An 8,973-nucleotide genomic window follows, 5' to 3' on the forward strand; every position below is an offset into this window, starting at 1 on the left:
ATTGGATCAGAGCTTACCCTGAGAACCTCATTTTTAACTTGATAACTTCTATAAATGCCTTATTTCAAAATTAGGTCACATTTTGAGATATAGTAGTTAGGAATTTAACATATCCTTTTGGAGGGAATAATACCACCCATGATAGCAGCACAGGTGAGAAGCAGCTCCAACACGAATTTATCCTGGTGCATCAGGGCCTTTGCCCTGGTGTCTTTTGGTTGGGGGATCAAAGATTTTTCTCTCTATCTATAACTTCTTTGTACCCATGGCTTCTACTGCCTGGACAGTGGTTTTGTGTTTCAGTTGCTTTAGAGGGTGAGTGTTTACAGTCATAAGGTGACCTTCCAGGGGCTCCAAAATTATTTTGAGTATGATTGATTTTATTTATAAATATCTTAATTTTATATATGAAACTCAACCAATATTGGACCATAAACTATAAAAACTAAGAACTTGGGCTCTGGATCCAGATAGCCCACTTTCAAATCCCTGTTCTTCCTTTTATCATTTGTGCCAACCTCAGTCAAATTCCTTAACCTCTCTATGCCTCAGTATTCCCATCTATTCCATGGAGGTAATAATAACCTTAACCTAATAAAATTGTTGTGAAGATTGAGTATATATGACCAGGTAGAGTGGTGCACTCCTGTAATCCCAGCAATTCAGGAGGCCAAGGTAGGGGAGCTGTAAATTCAAAACTAGTCTTAGCAATTAGAAAGACCCTGTTTCAAAATAAAAAATAAATATGACTGGGTGACCAGCATCCCAACAGAACAGGTTCCTGCTCAGGAGGTGTGAGCAGCCTGGGAAAATAAAAAGTCTGAAATAATCAGTAAGAAATAAGACAAAGCCAAAGATTAGATTTAAAAGCAAAGCACCTGATGGGTCTTCCAGTCCTGGTAGGAACTGGAACTGAACAACTGAAGAAGTCCCTAATTCTTTATTTAAGGGGAAGGACATCAAAGGCAGGGATAAGGTTTCAGTGGGAGGAGTTTTGTCTGGGTGCTTGGTGTGACAGGGGTCTTGCAGTAAACGGGGTGATTGGCATTTGGCAGGCTACACCCAAGGCTGTATTTGAACCTGAGCTGTGAGCAGGTCAGAGTGCCAACATGAAGTGGGCATTCTCACACCAACAGATTTCCGCCTGGGAGTTCCCAAGACAGCGACTTCTCTGCCTAATGACTCGAACTTTGCTTGGTTCACACAGGCTCATCGATGGCTTCCCACAATTAAAAAAGATTGGAGGCATGTCTGAGTGGTTAAGCACCCCTGGGTGCAATCCCCACCACCAAACCAAACCAAACCAAACCAAACAAAAAGATTGAGTACACATAAAACCCATGGCCATGTGTGGTACATAAACCTTGCCTGGTATGCTTGCCATCCGTATGTTCCTGCTTATGCTTATTGTAATGTACACAAAGGCGAAGACACGGTTGTTTTCTTTCTAGAGCTTATGGTCTGGAACAGCACTCACTGCCCTGTGTCAGGGACTAAATATTTTAGCCCCTCTATTATTGGTATGTAACTTGTCTGCTTTGTATTTGCACCTAAAGGGAGGGAACATCTCCTGGGATGAGAGGGACAGGGATCTAGTAAAGGGCCTCAGTCAGGATGCTGTCCAGATCCAGGAGCCTCGTGGGAGCTGAGTCATCATCACTTGCCAACAGCCCAGCCTCCCGTTGCCTGTGGCAGGCTTGGCCAGCTGGTACCTCCCTGGGCGCCAGAGAACTCATTCGGACAGCGTTGAGTATTGTATTCCACTGATCTATTGCTGCCCAGTAGGATCCATGCCTGTCTGTGTGCAAGACTTGATTTGGGGTCTGAGTGGTCACTCTGACTGACATTCATCCTCCCTTCAAAGCAGAGTGGGAACCTCATACACTAAGTGGGGTTCTGAAGGGAAACTTTGTGCAGGAGATGCTGCTGATCTTGGATAGTAGTTGGTGACAGCCTTGCTGAGAAGAGCTTGGAAAGAGGCACAGGCTTGGAACCAGGTGGCCTCAGAGAGACTGAGCAAGGCAACCGTGGGTCTAGGCACAGAAGGCTTCCCAGAGGAAGTTCTTAGGCTGAGCCTTCAAGAATGAGGAGCAAGTGCTTGCCTTGCAAGCACAAGGCCTTGGGTTCAATCCCCAGCACCATGAAAAAAAAAAAAAAAAAAAAAAGAATGAGGAGCAGTTTGATTGGCAGGTGGTGGGAGGAATACAGGCTTGATTTCAGGAGAACTGCAAGCATTTCACTTTGGGGGAAGGTTACAGAAAATGGGTGGAGGTGAGACTGGGAAGGGACCAGGCCCAGGGGCTGGTGGGTCTAAGAACTCCATGCTTTGGTGGTTTTTTTTTGTTTTACTTTGTTTTGGTCTGGTAGTTATTGGGACTTTTTGAAAAAGTGATGGAGTAGCAAAAACAAAAGCAAACAAAAAAATCAACAAACCTTTTTATATATTTTATTTTATTTTTGTGGTGCTAGGGATCTAACCCAGAGCCTCATAGATGCTAGGCAGGATCTCTACCACTGGTGTATGCCCCCAGTCCAACCTTTGTTATTTTGACAGACCACACAGGCTTCACACCATGTGAAGATAAAGGCAGAGATAAGGATGATGGCTACTTAAATCAAGAAACTACCAGAAGCCAGGAGAAAGGTCATAACAGATCCTTCCATTGCACTTCCAGAGGGTTCATGGCCTTTCCAACACTTTAATTTTGGACTTTTGCTCTCCAAAAGTGTAGAAAAAATTGTTCTAAACCACTCAATTTATGGTACTTAGTTACAGCAAGTCTTCCAAACTAATAGTGGCTGATGAATATCCAACTGGAGATGTCTAGGAGATGTATGGATCTGGAGTTGAGAAGAAAGCCCTACGCCAGTGGTGGAGTCATCTGTCATGACAGTGGTGGACATACATCTTTTCTTTCTGACCATCATCTCTTCTTTTGGATAAATACTTCTCTACCACTCAGGGTGGTCTCAGGAGATTGCCATCCTCTCCAGCTTGTAGACAGAGTCTACTGCAGGAAAAGAATTTAGCAAACATTCAAAGAGAAACCAAAGCAAGGAGAGAAAGGAGAGGGTCAGAGAAAGCAGATCCTGGCAGTACTGAGTCCTGGATTCCAGTTCCTGGGGCACAAAATCTTACAGATCTCCTAGGAATTCTGTGACCTACTTTATTCAGCATCCTTCTGAGCTATGTGAGGACTTACATTCTTCATTTGCTTCTGAGAGTTTGAGTTATCACCTGCCTTCAAAGGAATATGAGTGTTAATCAAAATCATGAGAGTGTTAAGGCAGTATATGTAGCATTGAAAAAAGAATAGGGTGAGAACAGAAAATGGGGAACCCTGGGGTGGGGGAGGCAAAGAAAAACTAAGAAAAGGGGACTATACAGCAGATAAGGGAGAAGAGAGACATGTGATTATAAAAGGGACTATAAAACAAGAACAAGAAGGGTCTTGCACAGTAGAACTTGAATCAAGTAAAGGGTGAAAATACAGCCAATGGATCTGTTCTCAAGAAAACATTATTAATTATTTGTTACTATATAATGAATAACTCCCAAGCATAATAGCTTAAAACAACAAAAGCTTATCTCACACGGTTTCTGAGGGTCAGGGTGTCTACTTTCTTCTCCAGGACAAAATACTTGAAATAATCTATCATGAGGAAAGATTTGACTCATAGTTACATAGGTTTCAATCCGTAGTTGGTTGACGCCATTGCTTTTGGGCCTGTGGTGAGGCAGAACTTCATGACCTGGAGCATGTGATGGAGCAAAGCTGCTCACCCCATGGGGCCAGGAAGCAAAAAGAAAGTGAGGAAGGGGGCCTGGGTCTCAGTATCCCCTTCAAGGACACACCCCCAATGACTTAACTTCCTTTCACTAGGCCCCAACTTCTGAAGATTCCACCACATCTCAACAGCCCTATCAGCTTAGGACCAAACCTTCTACACATGAGAGATTTGAGGGACATTTGAGATACAAACCATAATCCAGAAGTAGCTTAGCTGGGTGATTCTGACTCTGAGCTTCTCAGGAATTTGTGGTCAAGTTATCTCTCAGGGATTCAGGCTCTGGACCAGTACTGGAGGATCTACTTCCAAGATGGCTAGTGACTGGGGGCTTCAGATCCTTCCTAGTGGATCTCTCCCAGGGACTACTTCAGTCACAGCTGTCTATATATAAGTGATCCAGAAAGTACTAGAATCTTTTGTAACATAAGCTTTCAAGTGATAACTCAGTTTTTGTGCCACAGTTTGTTCAATAGAAGTGAGCCATTAAGTACATCCCTCTCAGGGGAAATGAATTGTACACTTACGGAAGTACCACAGAATTTGTGGATATAGATTTACAACCACTCCAAAAACTTTGAGTTATTTCTGCCAGAACCATGTCAGGGAAGTGGATAGAGTGAAAACCTATCTGTGAGGGCTACTGACTGAGGAAGATATAAGGTACATCCCTGTTCCTAGAAACTTGTTCTTTATTATTGGAGGAGGTAGGGAAGAGAAAGCATTTTTAATTGTTAATATAAATAATTTTTATCTGTTAACATAGGATCTGTATCTTTGTGTATTTACAGTCCTCTGAATATTAACAGGTTGAAGTCAATATGGGTTAAATAAGTTCAGAATTGGGAATGCATCTTCCCATAGAAATGTCTTCCACAGGAAATGAAGCAACCTTATAAAACTTCATAAAAACTTATTCACTGAACAGAGTGGTGCATACCTGCCATCCCAGTTACTCTAGAGGCTGAGGCAGGAGGATTGCAAGTTTTAGGCCAGCATGGGCAACTTAGCAAGCTGTTCTGAATTTTGTTTTGAGTGTCTCAAAACAAAAAATTAAAAGGACTGAGATGTAGCTCAGTGGTTAACACCCCTGAGTTCAATCACTAGTACAATAAGAAACAAGATTAGTCTATTTAATCCACATGTAGCTAGAACATGCCAGTGTTACTGTAGAATTCACCACAAAATAGAGTTTGCTTTTGTGTAGGATCTGAAACCAGGTACAACATGTAAAACCTATTTCTACAAGGATCCCTCAGAGTGTCACAATGGGAAATGTGCAACCAAATGGAACCATTTAGGTAGATCTGTTCATGGTAGGCCTCATTGTGTAGAGAGTTTGCCAACATCTCTCCCTAAGAAAATGTTCTTTCAGTGTTCCAGCATACCACTGCCTAGAGTACCTCTCTTATCTTGTAGGCTTCAAGTGCCACTTCCCTGGGCTTGGGTCTTTGATGGGACTGTACCTTCACAATGAGAAAGAGGAATGAAGGTGCAGCATGAGAAGAAGGAAAGAGGATGTAGAAAGCAGTATTGAAATGATTTGAAAACTTTATTTGCTCAGCACTTTGATTCTCACTATAATCCAGAGAAGTGGATCCATTTTTAAAATGGCATGTCTGTATAATATTGACCAATTATAGAGACACTTAGTAAAATAATAGCACTTATAAGGAAAGCACTTCAGCTAGTGATGTGAGGGAACCAGTCATGGGAGCTGATTGTGACATGAGTTCCCAACTCTGTATCTGGTATTATCACACTAGTAGCTTGAAATTGTCCACAATCACAGCATTTGTACTATGGACATTGTCACAGTACATAGAACCCTTTTCTTTTTTTTTTTTTTTTTGATACCAGGGATTGAACCCAGGGATGCTTAATCACTAAGCCACATCCCCAGTCCCCTTTTTAAAAAAATTATTATTTAGAGACAGGGACTTACTGAGTTGTTTCTTGCCTCACTGTTGCTCAGGTTGGCCTTGAACTCGTGATTATCCTGCCTTAGCCTCCTTAGTTGCTGGGATCACAGATGTGTGCCATTGTGCCTGGCCATGGAGCCCATTTTTAAACATTATGTGTTACAATCCCAATGCAGGTGAGATGTTAATTAAAGCGAAATGCTCATTGAAAGGATGGTGGTAGCCCAGGTGAGCAGAGTGGGCCAGTGGGTCAGAAATCCATGTTCTGAATTAGGTATTAAGTTTCTTATCTGTAACTCTTAGGGGTATAATTTCCTCTTTTATCTGTTTCCTGTCCACGTTACCCACACACAGATCAAGTTTGTGGTGTGAGATGTGTGACTTCCTTAGGGTAGAATTGAGGAAGTGGGCTCTTTGGGTAGGAGGCTGGGTGAACTTTTCTTTGGAAGAAAGGGGGACCTTGTGTGGAGATTGAGAATTTTTACTTCCACCTGAAAGGACTGACGGTTATCCTTGTCAGAGATTGTGAATAAGGAGTTAATATGTTCTCATTTGGGATATGGATTTACAAAACTTTGTGTACTCAGTTCTCTTTCATAAAGAGAAATTTCAGTGTCTCATTCTCCTGGATCCTGTAGACCCTGAGGTGTTTGTCGTTTTCTGAAAGATGGAGAAGTAGATGATGATTTGTTCGGAGCCCTCTGTCTTCTCCAACCCCTCTGCTTTGCTCTGGTCTAATTCTAGAGGTTCAGGTCAGACAGAAATGGCTTCAAGACTTGGCCGTCAAGCAGCACTAGGGGGAAAGAGTCAAATTGAACTAGGGGGAAGCTGTGGGTTTCCGTTGCTGATAATTTTCAGGTTCTTTGCTTAAGGTTCAACTCTACCCTGCTTTTCAAAATTTTTATTGTACTGTATTTATTGTAGGTAACTTAAGAGACTATATTTAGCCAGGCCAGTGGTGCTATGTAGGAGGTTGAAGCAGGAGAATTGCAAATAAGAGGCCAACTTCAGCAACTTAGAGAGACCCTGTCTCAAAATAAAATTAAAATGGGGCTGGGGCTTAGCCAGCATCACCTAACATATGCAAGGTCCTGGGTTCAATCCCCAGTAAAATACACACACAAGCCTATACTTCACAATCATTGTTAATACCAGCAACTTCACTTAAAGGACCTAGTTTTCTCTGAGTATGCATGCATGAATGCTACTTAGGACTTCTGAAATGGGGAATTAGGACATGCAAATTTAAAACACAAAGATAAAAGTTTTTGGAAACACATACAAGAAACAGTCAAAGTAGACACAGGATATTTGTCTAGAAATCCAGTATGATACACAATACTTTTATATTTTGTCAATCTTTGTTTCTTTTCTTTATTGCTGTTTAGCAATTTTTAATGCTGAAATAAGTGTTACAAAGTCACTATCTGAAACAAAAGTCAAGATTTTCTTTTTTATATTTTTTCTTCTTTCCTTCCTTTCTTTCTTTCTTTTTTGAGATGGTCAGGGGCAGGGGTGCTCTCTGTGTTGCCCAGACTGGCCTTCAATTTGCGATCCTCCTACCTCAGCCTCTGGAGTAGCTGGGACTACCAGGTGGGTGTCACCGCACCTGGCTTAAAAGGTAAGATCTTCATGACTGTCTTGAACCCTGTGGTTCCCTCTTTTCTGTCTCATTTCCCATCATTTCCACCATGATAATCTTCACCCTGAATTCCATGCTCCTCATTTCCTTGGTTTCCTTTTTTCTTTTCTTTCTTTCTTTCTTTTTTTTTTTTTTACAAAACTCTTCTATAAAAATTTTTTTTAGTTGTAGATGCACACGATACCTTTATTTAATTACTTTATTTATATTTATGTGGTGCTGAGGATTGAACTCAGTGAGGCATGTGCTAGGCAAGTGCTCTACCATGAGCTACAACCCCTGCCCCCCTTGGTTTCCTTTTTTTTTTTTTTTGGTTTCCTTTTATAGAATTTTATTGCATGTATTCCTATAAAGTGTACATTTTTATTGTAACTATCTTAAATTTTATGAAAAGAGGATAGGTAGTGTTGTATGTAATCTCTTGGCACTAAAGTTTTTCAGTTATTATTCATTTGACTGTTAAGATTCATCCAGTTGTTTGGTTCATTCATCTTGCCTACTGTCTAAATGTTTTACCAAGAGCATTTTGTACATTTTAATAACAATAAAAATTTGTTTAAATGTTTAAGGATTAATGCAATTTTCCAAAGGAATATTGTGTGTATTAGCAGACCATAAATAGGATTTATATGATACTTCAGTAATACTGCCCCTTTCCTCTTCTGAAAAATCTTTGTCTATTCCGGATGTTCTATGGCCAGTCTTAACATCTAATACACTTCTTCTTCTTCTTTTTTTTTTTTTTTCACTCTTTCTGATTTCTAATCAATTAGTCAAGCTTTTTGGAGGTATTATATACAGTATAACACACCAGGAATAACTCAAAGGGCAGTATGCCAACATTCTTCATGAGTTGTATGAAATTCACATTTTAAAGATACCAAGGAACTTTCAATTTTCTATTGGATTATGCTTTGTAAAGTATTATTGATCTTACAGCGATTGAGCATCCTGTGTTTGCCCTCACTTTAATCTACTACTCTCTCCTATCAAACCAATAGCAATAGAATTTTCAGGTCATGAAAGTGATCTTAACTCTTATCTAAATTATCCTAACTCTTTCATTTGCCATTTAACATTTGTATTTGTTAAGGTACCAGGAATGTCCTTCATTTGTAATTCAAAACAGAATTTGACAGAGTTTTATACAAATCATTACTGAAGAAATGTTGATATAGAGGGTAATAGTGAGGAGAACTGTCTGGAAGGACTTTCTAGGTAGGGCCTCTAGACATCCCCAGAAACCCAGTTACTGTAGACTCAGGCTTCATGACCTTCTCCCAGAGAAGAACCTGAGGCCTCCCTAGGCTCCAGCAATCCAGCGGCCCTGCTCCTGGGGCAGCACCGCTCTGAGGAGACACAGCCATGAGACATGGAGACTTTTTGGTAAATGCTCAAAGGTGAGAGCTGGCTCTCTTCCCTTAGACAAGGCATTTAGGGATGGCAAGAGACAAGAAATTTCTAGGAAGAAAACAAATGGGAAATAGTGAGAAGATAAGGGACCTCAGATAAGAGGCAAATGAGAAAGCATTTTCTGCCAACATTGTGAAAAGTGGAAGAAATAAAAGTCAGCCCTGCTTCCCAGCCAGCATGAAAAGTAACTAGGCAAAAAGAGGCTTG

This window comes from Sciurus carolinensis, chromosome 7 (assembly GCF_902686445.1).
Source record: "Sciurus carolinensis chromosome 7, mSciCar1.2, whole genome shotgun sequence".
NCBI classification, from domain to species: Eukaryota; Metazoa; Chordata; class Mammalia; order Rodentia; family Sciuridae; genus Sciurus; species Sciurus carolinensis.